A 22,019-nucleotide genomic window follows, 5' to 3' on the forward strand; every position below is an offset into this window, starting at 1 on the left:
CAACCTTGTTTATAACACCATGGACATGATATCTGCAAACCCCTGCCAAAATCCCCTAAGCTTCGGACATGCCCAGAACATGTGGACATGGTTCGCTGGTCCTCCCACACATTTTGCACACCTGTCTTCCACCCCAAAGAATCTGCTCATCTGGGCCACTGTCATGTGAGCCCGGTGAACGACCTTAAATTGTATCAGGCTGAGCCTGGCACATGTTGCGGACGCGTTGACTCTACTCAACGCGTCTGCCCATAGACCATCCTCTATCTCTCCTCCCAGCTCCTCCTCCCACTTGCGCTTCAGCTGCGTCTCCTCCGACCCCATAAGCTCTTTATAAATGTCTGAGACGCTCCCTTCTCCTACCCACCCTCTGGAAACTACCCTGTCCTGAACCCCCCTTAGCGGTACGAGTGGGAAGGTTGACACCTGTTTACGTAGGAAGTCCCGCACCTGCAGATACCTGAATTTGTTTCCCCTCGCCAACCCAAACTTCTCCAGCGCCCTCATACTCGGAAAGCTCCCCTCTATAAACATATCCCCCATCCTCTCAATCCCTGCTCTCCGCCATATCCGGAACCCCCCATCCATACTTCCCGGGGCAAACTGGTGATTATTACAGATTGGGGACCAGATCGATGCTCCCTCTGTATGCCTCCTCCATTGCCCCCAGACTCTCAGGGCCACCACCACCACGGGGCTGGTGGAGTACCATGTCGGCGGGAACGGCAGAGGCGCAGTTACCAACGCCCCAAAACTGGTGTCCTTGCATGAAGTCACCTCCATACGCTACCATGCCGACCCCTCCCCCACCACCCACTTCCTGATCATGGCCATATTCGCCGCCCAGTAATAGTCACTAAAATTTTGCAGTGCCAGCCCGCCTTCTCCCCGACTCCACTCAAGCATTACCTTCCTTACCGCGGGGTCTTGCCCGGCCAAAGCCAGTGATCAGTTTGTTGACCCGTTTAAAAAAGGACCGCGGAATAAAGATGGGGAGACATTGAAACACGAACAGGAATCTCGGGAGGACCGTCATCTTCACCGTCTGCACCCTCCCAGCTAATGACAACGGGAACGCTTCCGATCTCCGAAAATCGTCCTTCATTTGGTCTACTGGCCAGGCCAGATTTAATTTATGCAGCCGGTCCCATTCCCGCGCCACTTGAATGCCCAGGTACCTAAAGCTTCCCCCTACTAATCTAAACAGCAGCTCCCCCAATCGCCTCTCTTGTCCCCTCGCCTGGACTGCAAACATCTCACTTTTCCCCATATTTAGCTTGTACCCGAAAACCGGCCAAATTCCCCCAGAATCCTCATGATTTCTTCCATCCCCTCTAATGGGTTCGATACATACAGAAGCAGGTCGTCTGCATAGAACGAGACTCTGTGCTCCACCCCCCCCCCCCCCCCCCCCCCCCCCCCCCCCCCCCCCCCGGACCCAGCTCCTTCCAGCCCCTTGAGGCTCTCAGAGCAATTGCCAACGGCTCTATAACGAGCGCGAACAACAGTGGGGAGAGGGGGCATCCCTGTCTTATCCTCCGGTGCAGTCCAAAATAGTCCAATGTTGTCCTATTTGTCCGTACACTTGCCAAACGAGCCTGATACAGCAACCTGACCCAGTCAATTAAGCCCCGCCCAAATCCGAACCGTCCCAGTATCTCCCACAGATAATCCCATTCTACCCGATTAAAAGCCTTTTCTGCATCCATTGTGATCACTACCTCCACCTCCCTACTTTCCGGGGGCATCATGATCACATTTAACAGCCTTCTTACATTGGCCACCAACTGCCTACCCTTAACAAACCCCGTCTGGTCCTCCCCAATAACGTCCGGAACACAATCCTCAATCCTGGAGGACAAAATTTTGGCCAGCAATTTGACGTCAACAGGGATATCGGCCTGTAGGACCCACACAGCTCCGGATTCTTGTCCCGCTTCAGAATCAGCGAAACCGTGGCCTGTGAGAACATTGGGGGCAGCACCCCTCTTTCCCTTGCCTCATTGAATATCCTCATCAACACCAGCCCCAATATCCCAGAGAACGTTTTATAAAACTCCACTGGGTACCCGTCCGGCCCCAGGGCTTTACCCGACTGCATGGCCTTCAGACCCTCCACTATCTCTTCCAACCTGATCATGGCCCCCAGCCGTTCTACCATCTCCCCGTCCACCTTTGGGAAATTCAGCCCCCCCAAGAAGTGCCTCATCCCCTCCGGCCCTGTAGAGGGTTCCAACCTATACAGCCTACTGTAGAAATCCCTAAACGCCTTATTCACCCCTGCTGAATCTCCAACCAGGTTCCCATCTCCGTCATTTACTGTCCCTATCTCCCTGGCTGCCTCCCTCTTTCTAAGCTGCTGTGCAAGCATTCTGCTCGCCTTCTCTCCATGCTCATAGATCGCCCCCCTCGCCTTTCTCAGCTGCTCCACCGCCCTCCGTGTGGTTAACAAGCTGAACACTGCCTGTAGCCTCCGCCGTTCCCTTAAAAGCCCTGCCTCTGGGATCTCCGCATACCTCCTATCGATCTGTAGTATCTCCTTAACCAGTCGGTCCATCTCTGCCCTGTCCACCTTCTCCCTATGGGCCCGTATCGAGATCAGCTCCCCTCTAACCACCGCCTTCAGTGCTTCCCAGACCATCGCTGCTGAAATTTCCCCCATGTCATTGACCTGCAGGGAGTTCTGAATACATTTCCTCAGCCGCTCGCACACCCCTTCGTCGGCCAAAAGTCCCACATCTAACCTCCAGTGCGGGCGCTGGGTACTGTCTTTACTAACCTGCGGGTCAACCCAGTGCGGAGCATGGTCTGTGTCCACCACCCCTGCCAATTAGGCCTGCTCAAAATGAAGAAATCGATCCGGGAGTACACTTTATGCACGTGTGAGTAGAAGGAGAACTCCTTCACCCTCGGCTGCCCAAATCTCCATGGATGCACCCCTCCCACCTGCTCCATGAACCCTTTTATTTCCCGTCCCATCGCTGGCACCCTGCCCGTTTTCGAGCTTGACCGGTCCAAGCCAAGGTCAATAACTGTGTTGAAGTCCCCTCCCATGACCAACCTGTGCGAGTCCAGGTCCGGTATCTTCCCCAGCATCCTCTTTATAAACTGCACATCATCCCAATTTGGCGCATACACATTTACTAATACCACCCGCACCCCCTCCAGTTTCCCACTGACCATAATGTACTGACCTCCCACATCCGAAACTATTCTACCCGCCTCACACACCACCCACTTATTGATCAGGATCACGACCCCTCTAGTCTTTGAATCCAGTCCCGAGTGAAAGACCTGACTGACCCAGCCTTTCGTCAATCTAATCTGGTCAGTCACTCTAAGGTGCGTCTCCTGCAACATTACCACGTCCGCCTTCAGTCCCCTAAGATGCGCGCACACACGTGCCCTCTTGACCGGCCCATTTAACCCTCGAACATTCCAGGTGATCAGCCTAGTTGGGGGGCTCAAAAGAGAAAATGGCTGGAAAATCTCAGCAAGTCTGGCAGCATCTGTAGGGAGAGAAAAGAGCTAACGTTTTGAGTCCAATAACTCTTTGTCAGTTGGGGGGCTATTGCCCCCCCCCCCCCAGTAACAACACTCTGTAACCCAACCCCTTTGATAAACCAAACATATGCACCCCCCCCCCACTGCGCTTCCGTGAGCTAGCCCGCCCAGCTAGCTTGGTGGCCCCCATCCCTGGTGCCGGATAGTCTCCCACCTATTGTCCCCCCCCCCCCCACAAACATACTTCACCATCAAACAATCCCCTCATAAATAGCCCGACAGAGAAAAAAACAAAATCTAAACAAGCACACCTCCATCCCCCAACAGTGCAAATGAAAACCTGAACTCATTCAGCTCTGCCACTGGTCCCAGAAGGCATTACAAACAGCTTCCACAAAATGAAAAACGAAAAGAACAGAGAAAAAAAAAGAAAAAAAACCATGAACGCTGCAGCAAAGTTCAAAAGTTCTCAGCCCACCACCACCAGTCCTTTCCTTTTCACGAAGTTCAGCGCGTCCTCAGGCGACTCAAAATAAAATTGCTGTTCCTCGTATGTGACCCAGAGGCGGGCCGGGTACAACAGTCCGAACTTCACCTTTTTCTCAAAAAGGATTGACGTAATCTGGTTGAAGCCTGCTCTTCTCCTGGCCACCTCCACACTCAGGTCTTGGTAGACCCGCAGGATACTATTGTCCCACTTACAGCTCTGTGTCTGCTTGGCCCACTGTAGAATGCGCTCCTTATTCAAGTACCTGAGGAATCTCACCATCATTGCCCTCAGGGGGTCTCCCGTTCGCGGCTTCCTCGCGAGTGCTTGGTGAGCCCTGTCCACCTCCAAGGGTTGGGAGAATCCCCCAGCAGCTTCTCAAACATATCTGCGATGTATGCCCCAGCGTCCGCTCCTTCGGACCCCTCCGGGAGCCCAACGATTCTCAAGTTCTGCCAGCGGGACCCATTCTCTAGATCCTCCACCTTCTCCAGGAGCTTCTTCTGCTGGACTCTCAGCATCCCCATCTCCAACTCCACCGCAGTTTGATGTTCCTCCTGCTCAGCCAACGCCTTCTCCACCTTCCGATGTTGGGCGTCCAATCTAAGGTCCAGCCGCTCAATCGACTCTTTTATCGGGTCCAAGCAGTCCCGTTTCTGCTTAGCAAAGCCTTCCAGAATAACTTGCATCAGCTGCTCCGTTGACCGCTGGGTCGAAAACCAGAGGTCCGGTCCTCCGCCATGCTGTCTCCTGCTGCAGCTTCAGCCCAAGCCTTCTCTGTCTTTCTGTTTCTGCCTTTACGAGCACTTCTAGTCCTTCTCTCCATTTACTGATGTGGGAATTCAGAACACAATTGCCTCTGTCTTCAGTTTTACAGATCAAGTCCGGTAGAAAATCGGGGGAAAAGGTCCAAAAGCCCGACCAGAGCGGGAGCCGCCAAATGTGCGACTTACTCCTTCATAGCCGCCACCGGAAGCCCCGTGTTAACTATGTTGAGAGAGGGCAGCACGGTGACGCAGTGGGTTAGCCCTGCAGCCTCACGGTGCCGAGGTCCCAGGTTCGATCCCGGCTCTGGGTCACTGTCCGTGTGGAGTTTGCACATTCTCCCCGTGTCTGCGTGGGTTTCGCCCCCACAACCCAAAGATGTGCAGGGTAGGTGGATTGGCCACGCTAAATTGCCCCTCAATTGGAAAAAATTAATTGGGTACTCTAAATTTTTTTTTTTTAATGTTGAGAGGCTGAATAAACTCGGACTGTTTTCATTAGAATGATGGACATTGAGGGGTGACTTGATAGAGGTCTACAAGATTATGAGAGGCATGGATAGAGTGGATGGGCAGGCACTCTTTCCCAGGGTGGATGGGTCAGTCACTCGGGGGCATAGGTTTAAGGCCCTTGGGGCAAAGCTTAGAGGAGATGTGCGGGGCAGGTTTTTTATACAAGAGGCTGGTGAGTGTCCGGAACGTGTTACCAGGAGAGGTTGTGGAAGCAGATACATTAACGGTGTTCAAAAGGCATCTCGACAAAGACATGGATAGGATGGGTATAGAGGGATACGGCACAAGGAAGTGCTGAGGGTTTTGGCCAAGGCTGGTATCATGACCGGTACAGGCTTGGAGGGGCCGAAGGGCCTGTTCCCGTGCTGTATTGTTCTTTCTTCAGTGCCTCACTGTACGGCAATATAACACTGGATCAACTCATGTGGTTCTGAACGCCTTCCCGACTGTCACAGCGTAATCACATTGTGAAAGCAAGTTTAGGGACACTGCAGTTGTCGTGCTGCTTTAATGATGTACCTTCCAAAAGTAAATAATTATTCCTGACTCGTAAGACAGGAGGGTCATTATTCAGAGGACACGGATTTGAAGTAATTGGTAAATAAGCCAGAGGTGAGAGATGAGGTTTTTTTATCAAGGCATTGAGTTGTTATCATCGTGAATGCACTGCCTGATTAGGTCGATGTGAATAAACAAAACCTCAGCCAAGCATGACCATGAACGAAGGATGGTTCTTGTTCTTTGTTTAGTACCACAGTGGCTCAGAGGGGATGTGAGGAAAACCTTTTTAACCCAGATTGTGCTGAGAATCTGGAACTCACTGGGCGGGATTCACCGGCTGTTCACACCGGCGGGGATTTCTGGTCCCCCGCCGGCGCACGGATGAGGGGGGCTGTCCAAGCCAAGTCCCGTTGTCAGCGGCGGGACCGGTAGATCCTGCTGGCTTCCCCCCCCCACCCCCGAAAAACACGCACAGAAGGATCGGTAAAACCCGCCCACTGCCTTAAAGGGTGGTAGACGCGGGAACGCTCACAACATTTAACAAGCATTTAGATGAGGGGACAGTGGCAGGGTAGTTAGCACTGCTGCCTCACAGCGCCAGGGACCCGGGTTCGATTCCGACCTCGGGTGACTGTTTGCACTCTCTCCCTGTGGGTTTGCTCCGGGTGCTCTGGTTTCCTCCCACAGTCCAAAGCTGTGCAGGTTAGGTGGGTTGGCCATGATCAATTGCCAATGGGGGTTACAGGAATAGGGTGGGGGTTTGGATCTTTCAGAGGGTTAGTGCAAAGTCGATGGGCCAAATGGCCTCTTTCGGCACTGTAGGGATTCTATGAGCACTTGAAATGCTATAGCATACAGGGCTATGGGCCAAGTGCTGGAAAATGGGATTAGAGTGGATAGGTGCTATCGGGCCGAAGGGCCTATTTTTGTGCTGTAAAAACTCTATTAATGCAGCATAGAAGATGCCATTTAGCCCATTATGCCTGCACCAGCTATTGGACAGACTTCGGCCAATTATTCTCTTACCCTTTCCTGACATTTTCTCCTCTTCAAGTATTCAATTCCCTTTTAAAAGTTAATACTGAACCCCCTTACCAGTAACGCACTGCAAATCCCTCATCGTGAGAAATATATTATCTTTATCTTAAATCTATGTCTTCTGGTTAATGATTGCTACTCCTGTCAGTGGAAACTCTTATTAACTGTGTCAAAATATTTCATGATTTGAACACATCTATTAAATGCCCCTTAACCCTCTCTGCTCCTACCGGGCACAGTAAGAAGTCTTACAACACCAGGTTAAAGTCCAACAGGTTTGTTTCAAACACTAGCTTTCGGAGCACTGCTCCTTCCTCAGGTGAATGAAGAGGTAGGTTCCAGTAACATATATATAGACAAAGTCAAAGTTGCCAGACAATGCTTTGAATGCGTCATTTGCAGGTAATTAAGCCTTTACAGATCCAGAGATAGGGGTAACCCAGGTTAAAGAGGTGTGAATTGTACCAAGCCAGGGCAGTTGGTAGGATTTCGCAGGCCAGCTGGTGGGGGATGAATGTAATGCGACATGAATCCAAGGTCCCGGTTGAGGCCGTACTCATGTGTGCAGAACTTGGCTATAAGTTTCTGCTCGGCGAATTTGCGTTGTCGCGCGTCCTGAAGGCCGCCTTGGAGAATGCTTACCCGGAGATCAGAGGCTGAATGCCCTCAACTGCTGAAGTGTTCCCCGACTGGAAGGGAACATTCCTGCCTGGTGAGTGTCGCACGATGTCCGTTCATCCGTTGTCGCAGCGCCTGCATGGTCTCGCTGCAGGACTCTGCGACAACGGTTAAACGGACATCGCGCGACAAGCACTAGGCAGGAATGTTCCCGTCCAGTCGAGGAACACTACAGCCGTCAAGGGCATTCAGCCTCTGATTTCCAGGTAAGCGTTCTCCAAGGCGGCCTTCAGGACGCGCGCCAACGCAAAATCACCGAACCGAAACTTATAGCCAAGTTCCGCACACATGAGTGCGGCCTCAACCGGGACCATGTCGCATTACATTCATCCCCCACCATCTGGCCTGGGCTTGCGAAATCCTACCAACTGTCCTGGCTTGGGACAATTTACACCTCTTTAACCTGGGTTACCCCTATCTCTGGATCTGTAAAGACTTAATTACCCGCAAATGCTCGCATTCAAAGCATTGTTTGGCATCTTTGACTTTGTCTATATATATGTTACTGGAACCTACCTCTTCATTCACCTGAGGAAGGAGCTGCACTCCGAAAGCTAGTGACATCGAAACAAACCTGTTGGACTTTAACCTGGTGTTGTAAGACTTCTTACTCTGCTCACCCCAGTCCAACGCCGGCATCTTCACATCATGGCTACCGAGAACAAACACAACCTCCAATCTCTCTGCTAGTCACTGCAGAGTGATCAGCAGAGGGGCCTTATCTGTCTTTGTTTTTACCTCCTCCTCCCCTTGCAGGAGGCACTGAGGCTAATTTTTCATGCATCAAATGCTACCACCTGACTTGGAAATATATCACCGTTCATTCACTGTCCACTGGGTCAAATTCCTGGAACTCCCTTCCTAACAGCACTGTGGGTGTACTTACCCCAGATGTGCTACAGCTGTTCAAGAAGATAACACACCATTGATTTGTTATGTTGTAGGTGTAACATAAGCGGCTTCCTTGTGGTGCACTTGACAAAGGAAGGTTCAGTCGTGGAGATAACTTCAACACATTTATTAAACTATTTACACTTCTATTACTCGGGTTTGACACTACTGCTAATCCCAGTATAGCTACCCAGACTGAGTAACCAGTTGCTGCAATCCACGTGGTGTGTGTAATACTGAATCAACCCTGTGTCTGTTCTCACTGACTGTCTCCACTGGAAAGAGGCAGATCATGTGTGTGGTGTCCTTTATATATGGGTTGGTGTAATGCCCCCCTGTGGTCGTGTCACCTCCTTGTGTATCGTGAATGTCCATTGGTCGTCTCCTATCTAACTGATCTATTGGCTGAGTGTGTGTGTGATGTTTCTGGTGCTCCCTCTAGTGTCTAGTTAGCCTACATGCACTTACATTGACGCACATCACCACAACCATCACCTTCTCGAGGGCAAATAGGGATGGACACAAAATGCAAAACCCACATCGCGACAAAAACTCCTTTTAAGATCTCAAGCTCCACAAAGCGTAGGGCTCTTCTGGTCGCTAAGGTCCAAGGCCAGGTTGGGTGGGCGATTTACAACTTAGGTTTTTTAATCAAAACTTTTTTTTCCTCTTAGAGAGAAAGAAGGAACTTTGGATTCAGAAAACAAAGCTTCTAAGAGGTAAGTGCTTCATTCCCATGAATAAATCTTCCCAGGCTGAGCTGTCGAGGGAAGAGGCTGGATTTTCTCTGCTGGGCTGAAGTTTTTCTGAGAGCTCATTTCAGCCAATGATATAATGGAGCCACTAAAATATTACATATTGTTATGGGCCAGGGTTTAGAGAACCCCAAAGTGTATCATGGAGTTCACCTGACCCACAACTTTTAATAGATTGTGATATGAGGAGCACACGGCCCACTCTACAGGTGTGGTACAGCAGAAATGGAAAAATAATTTTTAAAGCAAAACAATGTTTATTCTATGAACTCAAGTTAACCTTTTTGAAACATACAGTGAACATCTTAGCAACCATCAATTCAAGTACAACCCCCAAAGAATACAACACTAAGTAATGCTTAATAACTCCCCAAACAACATCCAGAAGACAGAACAAACACCTTTTAACAGAAGCACATCAGGTTTACATTCACTACTGAAAACATTTATAATTCTGAATTCACCAAATGATCAAGAGATAGTCTTTTCATGGCAGAGAGATCAACAGTACACCTGCTCTGTCTGGCCTCAGCTCCAACACTGAAAACGAAACTAAAACACACCCTGCAGCAAACAGCCTAAAACGAAAGTAAAAAGCTGACAGACAGCCCAGCTCCACCCACTCTCTGACATCACTGATAAAACACCCATTTCTTAAAGGTACATTTCTTAAGCACCCATTTCTTAAAGGTACTCTCACATGACAATATTAACACAAACAGGTTCCTGTGCATTAAAAGTAGAGCACATACAAATTGTAACACCAATTTGTTTTTCCTCCTAATATTCTGGATATTTTGACTGTTGTTGTGACATGTTGGGTTTGCCAACACATGGCTCTGGGCAAGAATAGAAAAAGGTTCCTCTAAGTACTTTGTTGTCAAATGACAAGTCCTTGTTCTTCAGTCGCTTGTCAAACAAAGGGAGAGAAGAAAGCCCTGCCGTTTTATACTAAAAACAATAATGCTCATTCACTTAGCGCCTTCAATGTAACAAAAATGCCCCAAAGTGCTTCACAGGAGGGTTATCAAAGAACTTTGGATACTGAACCACATAAATAGATATTAAGAAATCTGACCAAACCCTTAGTTAAAGAGGTCAACTTTGAGAGTGTTTTAAGGGGAGGCTTAGGGATGGATTTCAAGAGCTTCGGGCCCAGCCAGATGAAGGCATGGCCCCAGTGTTGGTCAATTTAAATCAGAGATTGAATGAGCCAGAATTAGAGGAGCTCAGGTATCTCAGAGAGTTGTAGGAGTTGAGGAGATTACAGAGTTGGGACAGGCAAATCCTTGGAGGGCTTTGAAAACAGGAATGAAAATTTTAAAATTGAGATGTTGCCAGACTGGTAGACGGTATAACTCAGCAGTGATGGGTGAATAGGTCTTTGTCCCTCACCAATTATATCTTCAGATAATGTCTGACATTGAGACCAGAACTCGCAACAAAATATAAGGCTAAATGTTTATGTTGTTTCTCTCTCTAAAAGTAAGTCACCTCTTTTCTCCCTCATTCTGCCTTATTCATGACTGAGATCTCTCGAGGTTTGTTGGGTAGGGGATATCAAGGACCCTGGAGAAAAATGTGTCAATGGAATTGAAATGCTGATTAATTATATTCTACCTGAATGGAGAGATGCTTTGAGGAATTAATAGCCTTCTAAGTTTGTCTGCTCCTGAAGATACTGAAGAATCTGCTCTCTTCTAATTCTGGCCCTTTGCGCATCCTTGATTTTAATCGCTCCAGCAAAGACAGCCATACCTCCAGCTACCTAGGCCTTGGAAAGCTCTCTAACACTCTTTCCTCTTTTAAGATGCTCCTTGACACCTACACCTTTGACCGAGCCTTGGTTCACCTGTATTTTAAAAAATAAATTTAGAGTACCCAATTCATTTTTTCCAATTAAGGGGCAATTTAGCGTGGCCAATCCACCTACCCTGCACATCTTTGGGTTGCGGGAGCGAGACCCACGCAAATACGGGGAGAATGTGCAAACTCCGCACAGCCAGTGACCCAGGGCTGGGATCGAAACCGGGTCCTCGGCGCTGTGAGGCAGCAGGGCTAACCATTGCGCCACTGTGCTGCCTTTGGTTCACTTGTATTAATGTCTCCCTATGTAAGATTTTAAGAAATAGGAACAGGAGGATGCCGTTCAGGCCCTCTTTCCTGCTTTACCATTCAATAGGATCATGGCTGATCCGACATTCCTCACATCCACGTTCCTGCCATTTTCCCATAACCCTCGATTCCCTTGCTGATGAAGAATCTGTCTATCTCAGGTTGATATTAAAATTCATGTGATAATGCTCCTGTGAAGTGCCTTGGGATGTTCTACTCGATTGAAGGCGCTATAAAATTCAAGTTGTTGTTTGTCTGTTATGTAACCTAATGTGTTGAAGAGTTGCAATGAACCAAATGACATCTTTTATCAATGTTGCATTAGAATCTTCATGTTCTCCTCTAACTATAAAAGAAAAATCATGGACGGGATTCTCCGACCCACCGCTGGGCCGGAGAATTGGCGGGGGGGCGGCGTGAATCCCGCCCCGACGCCTTCTGCCGGATTCTCCGGCGCCGGTTTTTCTGCGGGGGCGGGAATCGCGTCGCGCCCATCGGTGGCCGTTGGCAGTGGTCCCCCCGGCGATCCTCTGCTTCGCGATGGGCCGAGTGGCCGCCCGTATTCAGCCAGTCCCACCAGCGTAAATCAAGCAAGGTCCTTACCGGCGGGACGTGGCTCTGCGGGCGGCCTGCAGAGTCCTCGGGGGGACACGGGGCGGGGGGGGGGGGGGGATCTGGCCCCGGGGGGGGCCCCCATGGGGCCCCCACGGTGGCCTGGCCTGCGATCGGGGCCCACCGATCTGCGGGCGGGCCTGTGCCATAGGGGCACTCTTTCCCTCCGCGCCGGCCGCTGTAATGGTCCACCATGGCCAACACGGAGAAGAACCCCCCTGGGATCACGCCAGAACACGCTGGCGCTCCCGCGCAAGCGCCAACTCGCGCTGGCCGGCGGAGGCCCTTCGGCGTCAGTTGGGATTCCGCACCATCCGGGCGGCCCGACGCCGGAGTGGTTCATGTCACTCCTCGCCGCCGGTACGGCCCGCCCCGCCGGATAGCGGAGAACCCTGGCCCATAGTCCGACATATTGTAACACTATTTAGCGAATCTCTGGATACCTCAGTGTGCTGCTGAGTGGTAGTGTTACTACCCTTGGCTGAAGCCCAACATCACGAGGTGACCAATATCCATACAATCATCAATTAGATTACAATCTTCTGTCCTCCAAGTCAGGATTATGAGTTGAGGCCATTCTGCATTGCAAATTCCTGGGGCTAGATTCTCCGTCGAAAGGATCCTCTGTTTCGCCGACAGGCATGCGGATTTCGCAACGGTGTGCGTGCCCACAATAGGAAATGCCAACGGCCGGCTGGCAGTACGGAGAATCCCGCTGCCGGTGGGTGCGTGCCGCACCAGAAAATGTGTGCAGCGGGACGGAGAATCCCGCCCCTGATGTTTCTCGTTGTTTCTGTGGCTGGAGAATAAGATGAGGCAAGTACACATTCTAATGATAGCACTAACCAAGAATTTATTTATTCATAATTATTTGTTAAAATAAATTTAGAGTGCCCAATTCATTTTTTCCTATTAAGGGGCAACCACTGTGCTACCGTGCTGCCATCGAACTAAGTATTTATAACCATACCACGGAAAAGGTGACCATTCGATCTGCCATGGCTGTGAAATCGCGCGAGAATCACTCCGGACTTTTCCCTCCAAGGTCTGGGGCGGTTCTCCGTTTTCATGGGGGCTAGCAGAGCCCCGGCATGCGCCCCACAGCTCCGGCTGCTGGCAGAGCCCTGCAATTATGCCAGTGCGGCCGCGCATGTGCATGGCGGCCGGCCGCGGGTTCGCACATGCGCACGCCGCCCATCTTCGCACCGGCCCCCGCGCAACATGGTGGAGCCTACAGGTCCCGGCGCGGAGGAACATCGGCCTCCCCCGGAATGAGCGCACCCGCCAATCGGTAGCCCCCAACCGCGGGCCTGGCCACCGTGGAGGCCCCCCGCGGAGTCGGATCCCCTCGCCCCCCACCAGGGCGGCCCCCGCAGCCAGAACACTGAGGTTCCGCCGGGTGGGACCACATGTGAACCACGCCAGCGGGACTCGGCGGGCACTTGCGCCGCGTGCGTTTGGCGAGTCCGTGGAGAATCGTGGAAGCGCCATGGCGCCGGATTTCCAGCGTGAACGGCTATTCTCCGCCCCTGCGCCGGGCGCGATTCCGGCGTGGAGTGTCGGAGAATCCCGACCCATAACTCACAGCGTAAAAAAATTACCTCTTTGTTTCTTTTGCCATTCACCTTATATCTGGTTACTGACACTTCTGCCGCTGAAGCAATTTCTCCTTAATGACTCTATCAACCATTAATGATTTTGAACACTGCGGCCTTTCCTTCTCTGCTCCAAGGAGAAAACCCCAACTTCTCCAGTCTCTCCACAGAACTTTAATTCCTCATCTCTGCTTCCATTCTGGTAAGCAGTGGAAGTCTCCCATTAAAATGATATCCCTGGGCGGCACGTGGCGCAGTGATGAGCACTGGGACCACGGCGCTGAGGACCCGGGTTCGAATCCTAGCCCTGGGTCACTGTGGAGTTTGCACATTCTCCCTATGTCTACGTAGGTTTCACCACCCAACCCAAAGATGTGCAGGGTAGGTGGATTGGCCATGCTAAATTGCCCCTTAATTGGAAAAGAAATAATTGGGTACTCCAAATTTTTAAAAAAATGATATCCCTGCCCTGTTTGAATAGAGAATGATGAGACGGCCTTATCTCAATAGCTTTTGTTTTGCTGCATTCTTGCACTCTGGGCTGGAGAATAAATGAATAAACACTAGCGAACCTCACAGGAATGGCTGTGAACAGGGACAGAGGAAATAGAGGATAAGAGTAACCAAAGCTAACAATGTGGGGGAGCTGTTCCGATGGGTTTCCTGGCCAACCTCTCTTGCTCAAAAGGAAAAGAGATGAGAAACATTTGTATTTTCCTTCAAGAAATAGACGAAGGAAGATTTAACAGAGATGTTCAAAATAATGAAGAGTTTGGAAAGAGCGGAAGAGTTTGGTAACCAGAATACGCAAATTTAAGATAATTAGTATCATAGAATTTACAGTGCAGAAGGAGGCCATTCGGCCCATCGAGTCTGCACCGGCTCTTGGAAAGAGCACCCTACCCAAGGTCAACACCTCCACCCTATCCCCATAACCCAGTAACCCCACCCAACACTAAGGGCAATTTTGGACACTAAGGGCAATTTATCATGGCCCAATCCACCTAACCTGCATATCTTTGGACTGTGGGAGGAAACCGGAGCACCCGGAGGAAACCCACGCACACACGGGGAGGATGTGCAGACTCCGCACAGACAGTGACCCAAGCCGGAATCGAACCTGGGACCCTGGAGCTGTGAAGCAATTGTGCTATCCACAAGGCTACCGTGCTGCCCCCATTATATGTATTAAATGGGGAGATGAGGGGAAAAATTTTATGAGGCGGTGGAACCAGATTCAATAATAGCTTTCAAAGGGCAATTGAATAATATTTGCAGGATTGTAGTAAAAGAGGCACGGAATGGGACTGAAGTGATAGATCTTTCAAAGGGCAGGCACAGACATGATGGACGGAATGGCCTCCTTCTACCCTGCACTTCTTTGTGGGCATGAAACCCACGCAGACACGGGGAGAATGTGCAAACTCCACACAGATAGTGACCCAGGGCCGGGATCGAAAAATGGTTTCACTTTTTGGCTTCCAAAGACACCTTTGGTTCATGGTTAGCGATTGCAAACCATCCATTTCCGATCTGGCCGAGGTAGAAGGCTTTGTCTCCTGCACAACGACCTCTTTTCTCAATGGGGAGGGACTCAGTGAGAACAGGAGCTGAAAGCTTGATTATGTTGGATTATTGTAAATGGATCCATTGCAGTGAAACCGGAGAATTTTCTGTTGACTCCTGCAGTGATCCAGATGGTTTACCTTCAGAATGTATTTTAAAATAATATTTCATTGATGTACTTTAATAAATAGGTCAGTGTGTGCTGCAGCCAGATCGAGGCTCCTCAGGGGAAAAAGCTGATTTTGTTTCTCAAGTATGCAGGTCTGTGAAATTAGAACCACTTTCTTTCCTTTGAGAAGAGTACATCTGCAAATTGGAGCAGATCTGATCACCAAACTTTTATGATCCGTAAGTAAAGCCCCCTCCCATTGGTCAGAGTGATCCCAATGAGGCGGTTCCCCTGATGGTTTAATGGGTAAAAACCATGTCCGATTTTGCACCAAAGCTAGATAGACCAGGAGATTATTGGTTCTGGTGCTAATTTGTGCCAAGCCATAAAATGAACAAAAGAGTAAAACCTGAGCCTTACAAGACTTCAGGGCGTCTCAAAACATCTTACAGCCAATAAAACCTTCTTCAGAGAATAGCGGCTTCTCCCTGGTGTCCTGGTCAATCGTTATCCCTCAATCAACGTTGCTAAAACGGATGATTGAATTACCATCATGTAGAATCCCAAGTTTCTTTACCCGTCAGTCTGGCCTCAATAAAAGCCGAGATGGATTTGCAGGTACAGCATTAGTTATTTTATTTAGCTTGCAAGCGTTCCTCAATTCTCAGGAGCACGAAGCACATTCTGCTCCATGGACTTCTGGAATCAAGTGAGGATATGGAACAAAGGAATCTGTACTGATACATTCAAATGGCATCAAGTTTCACATACACGATGCCCATAGGTCATCCTATATCCCTCCTGACCTGTTGATCTATTCTGATTGGCTCACTTCCAATCCCTTCCTCTGGCCCCTATTACCCAGCATCCTTTTCTCCTGCTTTGGTGGACACACCTCTTCCTGCTTTTCCATGCGGTCTGAAATCCTTTGTCTGTGAACTCACCAGAATGAGACTGGCCTACCTCTACATTACATTAACTAATATCTCTAAAGTAACTATTTTATATCACATTCGTCAATCACACTGGAGATGCTTTGCTCCAAACGGTAATCTACTAAATCAGGATGGGCCTCAGCAGGAGGGTGTATCCAATTCTGGGCATCACACTTTAGGAAGGATGAAAAGGACTTGGAAAGGGCGTGGTGAAGATTGACTTCATGGATTATCATAGAATTTACAGTGCAGAAGGAGGCCATTCGGCCCATCGAGTCTGCACCGGCTCTTGGAAAGAGCACCCGACCCAAGATCCACACCTCCACCCTATCCCCATAGCCCAGTAACCCTACCCAACACTAAGGACAATTTTGGACACTAGCTGCTACCAGGAGTGAGGGACTGCAGTTATGTGGTGAGACTAGAGAAGCTGGTGTTGTTCTCCTTGGAGCAGAGGAAGCTGAGAGACATGAAATTACATGAGCCTTTGGTATTGTGGAGTGCTGAGTCCCCAAACACCGACAACAACAACTTGTAACAAACAATATTTTATTCACTCGCTGAGCAGCTGCTCCAGGCTTGTACTCTGTCCGCGCTCCAGGGAGAACTCCTGCACTCTGAAGCTACCACGTAACTGTCTGGTTGTGGGTGGCTGTGTATCATCGCCACCTTGCCGTGGTCGTGCTCGGTCTCATTCCCGATTCTTTGACCAGGGGTTAATGGCCCGAGTCTTTGGGCATTTCGATCATAGTGCGTTTTGCATTGCTAGAGGGCATCATTTGGATTGGTTTCAAGTTTGGGTTTCAGCAGAGCCTTGTAAGTAGGAATTGTGATCCTGGTGCACCTGGAAAGAGTCCTGTCATGTAGATTTCACAGACTGAGTGCAGCATAGTAACCTGTGCGATCCCGGGCATATTTCTCTAGAAACTCCTTAGATGAGTGAACCGTCAATTCCACCAGGCCATTGCACTGCGGGTATAGGGGGCTGCTCATGATATGATTAAAGTCAATGTGTGTGCAAAGTTTCTAAATTCAGTGTAGATGAATTGGTGAGCGTTGTCTGCCACGAGTCTCTGAGAGATATCATGGCGAAGTGTCTCTTGAACTTGATGATGACCATATTACTCATCATGTTTAGCAGGTAGTCAAGTTCAAACCACCCGGAATACGATTCGACTAAGACTAAATGGTGTTTGGGGGCGGCATGTGGCGCAGTGGTTAGCACTGGGACTGCGGCGCTGAGGACCCGGGTTCGAATCCCGGTCCTGGGTCACTGTCCGTGTGGAGTTTGCACATTCTCCCCGCGTCTGCGTGGGTTTCACCCCCACAATCCAAAGATGTGCAGGCTAGGTGGATTGGCCACGCTAAATTGCCCCTTAATTGGGAAAAAAATAATTGGGTACTCTAAATTTAGGAAAAACAAAACTAAGTGTTGTTTAACATTCCATTCAAAGATGCCAGTTGCTGTGAATAACCATGGAAGGACCAGGACCTGATGTAAATGCAGTGGTTCCTTTGTTTGATGTAGCTTGAGTGCATTGCACGGTGCACATCTGGAGACTTCCCGCTCCATGTTGACGGACAGGGTGGGCTGGTACAGTGGTTCCTTGGCCCCGTATCTGGTTTAATCAAACTCGGGGTGCCTCTGGTGAAGTTGTTGGCTGTAATACTTCTGAAGAGAGCTAGAGATGATAAATCGCTGGCCATTAAGTATCTGTCTTAATCCTGTACGATTCATTCTTCTCTGATGGTGAAGAATGTGCGGAGCTCGAGGGAACGCTGCCTTGAGGACTCTGACCCTGCCCCTCATGATGATGTTGTGCAGTTGTCTACATGTGATGTTCACCTGTAGGGCATCTTTGAGTTCCGGGATCCTACCAGAGGACAGCACCTCTATTGTCATATGATGTCTATGTCTTCCTCATGATCTGGGTAGGAAGCCTCTGAAGAGGATATTCACCTAGTACCGCTCCTCACCATATTTGTAGGTGAAGCTGTAATCAGAGTGTTGCAGCTTCCAATCATGCTTTGCTGCCATGTGTGGAGAATGTTTTTTAAGATAGTTTTGAGTGGCTGATGGTCGTTTTCTTTCTTTTTAGAAAATATTTTATTGAGGCATTTATAATTTTAACAATTTTAAACATCAAATTTCAATAAAAACAAAACCACAATAATATACCCATGATGATCGTTTTCAGTAGTTATCTGTGAAGTCATGAGGTTTCTGAGAGGCGAAGACTAAAGCGAGGAGTTCTGTGCAGAGCGAGTCTGAGTGTCGGTGAGGGATTTGAAGCAAAGGCTATTTATTGGTCTGGTATTCTGCATGCAGACTGCACCAAGCCTGTGCTGGGTGGTAGCTGCTCAGGAACATTTAGGCGAGAGCACGACGAGGCCCTTACATAGCGGGAGAGACCCTTAAATAGCGGGAGAGACCCTTAAATAATGGAAGAGGCCCAAAACGAGAACCGCGCCGTGCGGCAATCTGTTCACGATCTAACTGGCCCGCTCCTCTTGTTGAAAACCGGATCTTGCCTCAGCGTGCCGAGAGATCAATAATCACCACTTATACCCAATCTCCATACCATTAACGGGAGCGACCCCTATCTAACGGCCTCCCGTGATCTAACAGCCTTCCCAGCAAGTAGTCACACTGACGCTTTGTCAAAACGTGAACCTGGCGGAGGAGCTGCTGTGAGGACCGGAGAGTGAGCTGCCATCGTCGCTCACAGGCAGTGAGCCCGGGAGCACTGGGTTTACTGCCCCTGTGCTTACAGGGGATGGTGGAGCAATCTGGGGGGGGCCAGCCCCGCCATGGAGGGTTGGGGGTGCAGGCCGGGGGGGGAGAGGGGCGCCCATGGTCTCAGTTGGGGGGGGGTCTAATCGTCAGCGGGTCCGCCTTGCCAATCCCTGGACCATGTACCTGTTCCGGGGGCAACCCTAGCCCCTCTACCCCATCAACCACTCATAACTCTCACTGACTGCAGAGGCCTCTAGCCGTGTGGTTAAGAGGGAATTGGCAATCGTGGTTCAGTGAGCACCTCACATTTCCCAAGAGGAATCCGTGGGTAGGCGTGCCATGTCGCATGCGGGAGTTATTGCCTAGCAACGCAATCAGACCGTGATGCCTGGACACTGTGCCTGAATACTACAGGAAGCAACGGCTTGAATGCAGCGGCCAAAGTCCGAGCACTCAGCGGCTGGGCCCCTGCACTGGGGACATTGCCACCGCCGAAGGGTATTGAACGGTATGGACGATATTTTGGCCCTGCGGAACTTGCCCTCGTGGTGCTGCTGGCAGGCCGGGCGGCCAGACACCAGAGAAGGCGGCAGCAGCATTAACAGAGACTCAAGGCGGCAGCCCATATGCTGGGCCCCGTCCCACACCCTGAGGACCCGGCCACCCCTCAGGCCAGGGAGAAATCCAGAGGGGGGGGCCCGTGATGGCCCAAGGTGTACGGGCATCACTGGCCTATTGAGCAGATGATGGACATCATGTGCCACTGGAGGCCTCGCCACAACAAGGCGACAGTGTGGCACCTGTGCCAAGCCCTTATGGACTTGGCACCACATGGAGAAGGACACCCACTCCCTTTGGCCGACCAGGTCACCGCAGCCTTGAACCTTTAGGCCTCAGAATCATTCCAGGGCTCAAGCGATGTCTTGTGCGGCATTTCACAAACTACAGCCCCCATCAATCCATCTATGATGTCACAGGTGACCTGTTTTCCCGGGCAGCGAACAATATAAACCTTGATATGGACCAGGCCCAAGAAGATGCCCAGGCAGCAGGATTCTCTGCCATCGACGAGATGCCCCAGGACCAGAGGGTAATAGATGGCACGCATGTCGACCTGTGCTCACCAGACCATCTGGGAGTGCCCTATATCAACAAGAAGGGGTTCCACTCCCTGAACATCCAGCCCGTGTGCGACCACCAGATGAGGAACATGCACGTATATGCACGCTGCCCAGGGAGTGTGCATGATAGCTACATCCTGGGGCAGTGGACATCCCAGCCTCTGTAAGGGCCACCCCAGGATGACCGGTTGGCTCTTGGGGATAAGGGTTACTCGCGGGGCGACGTGCTGGAGGTGAAGGAGGAGGAATATGTGGTCAGGGAGAAGGAGAAGGACAAGGAGGGGCTGTTTGTAGTGTTAAATCTTTCTTTCGCAGCAACTGTTTACGGACAAGATTACTGTGGACCCTGAGACTATTCAATCCCTAACAAATTCATCAGCAAGGGTTCCAAATGCACATTTCTTCACTAAGATTTTCAAGATTGCTGTATGAGATTGTATTGATTCATCTACTTTTAGTTTGTTAAATTAACCGCTTGCCTGTTGAGTAGTATATTTTTACCAGAAGACTAATGTTCCCAATGTTTTTTTAAAAAATGATTTTGGGGTCCTCTTTCCACTCCTCCATTTGGAAAACACAAGACTCAAACTTCTTGACAGTCTCAACGCCATTAGGTTTAGTGAAGTATAAGCTTGTACCTTTTTTGATTTGTCAAATAATGCAGCACTGCAATAAATATGTCACTCCTTCGCAAACTTTTTCCAATTGTCCACAATGTTTTCATTGAACACAGCTGCTCAATGCAGTGAAGTCCCTGTGCTATACCGCCAACTCCTGACGCCAAGTGCTGGCTCCCAAACACTGACAACAAGGACTTGTAACAAACAATACTTAATTCACTAGCTGAGCAGCTACTCCATGCGTGTACTCTGTCCACGGTCCGGGGCGAACGCCCACACTCCTGGCACATGACCATTTTTGGAGCCATATCAACACGTCATCATGTGACCACACGGCAGCGTGAAAAAGAGGAACTGTTTCCTCTGAAGGTGGAGGTTAGTCACCGGAGGCACACATTCAAGATAACACAAGCAGGTGGGGAGCAATTTTTTTTTTACATTGAAAGGTCGGTGGAAGCAGATTTAATAATAACTTTCAAAAGAGAATCAAATAAATACTCAGAGTGGAAAAGGTTGCAGGGCTTTGGGGAAAGAGCAGGGAAAGTGGATAACTTTCAAAGAATCTAGCAGAGACACGAAGGGGCTTCTGTGCTATAAAACTCTCCGACTTTTCAGAATGAGACTGTTCATTAGGAGCAGTTTTGTGTTGTAGCAAGGTCAGACTGCAGGAGTCTTTAACTCCTGTCGTCTGGGACCCTTCCAGTGGAGAAAAGGGGGAAACCACCCTTTAGTCAGCCTGGGCTGGGTTTGAACCGGGGTCCCAGAGGTGAACTCACTAGATGACTGATTTACCAGACTCCTGCCCCTCTGCCCCTCCCCTGTCACTCCAGCTGGCAACGGCTCTCACTAACTGCCCATTAACAAAGCAGGAATTCTCCTGTCTTCTGCACAATATATTTTCAATAAGATGGCTCTCCAAGAAAAGATAAAGCCTGTTATTGAAATCCAAAGACGTTTCAAGACAACCACGCCAAAGGACTTGTCAGAAATATGAATCTGACAATGTAAAACCTTGGCCATGACAGAGGGGCCTTGATGGCAAGGGTGTTCCGGTATTGCTGTCAGAAGCAGTAGGGGCTTTCAAGCAGCATGTGTTGTCAGTGTGTGAGAGATGTGCCGATTACAGTGGGATTGAGGTCTCCCAGAGCTTGGACAATGGTGTCAACGGTGGAAATTTGTCAAAGAATCTCTTGACGTTTAAATATAGAACTGACTGCGGGAGGGAGTGAGTGTGTGTGAAATGAATGTGTGTATCTCCCTCTGTCTATTATCTGTGTCTCTGTGTTCCTGTATTCTTTTCTCATTTACAGGGATGAATTATTGAAAAACTGTACAGACTGAGGCTCTTTTCTCTAGAAAAAATAAGGCTGATAGCAATCTTTAGAATTATGCAGGATGGGGTGGATGTAGAGAATATGTTTCCACTCGTAGGCGAGATCGGAATTAGGGGCTATAAATATAAAGTATTCACTTATAAA

General features: G+C 49.7%; 1 long non-coding RNA gene across 1 annotated transcript in view; it reads left to right on the forward strand.

Annotated features, from left to right (window-relative positions):
- Positions 1-22,019, forward strand: part of LOC140398122 (uncharacterized) — a 339,545-nt gene that overhangs the window by 100,504 nt on the left and 217,022 nt on the right. Inside the window, exon 4 of the long non-coding RNA XR_011937414.1 lies at positions 9,051-9,095. This is a non-coding gene — a long non-coding RNA (uncharacterized lncRNA). The remainder of the gene's footprint in view (positions 1-9,050; positions 9,096-22,019) is intronic.

Source organism: Scyliorhinus torazame, chromosome 21 (genome assembly GCF_047496885.1).
Source record: "Scyliorhinus torazame isolate Kashiwa2021f chromosome 21, sScyTor2.1, whole genome shotgun sequence".
Taxonomy (NCBI): Eukaryota; Metazoa; Chordata; class Chondrichthyes; order Carcharhiniformes; family Scyliorhinidae; genus Scyliorhinus; species Scyliorhinus torazame.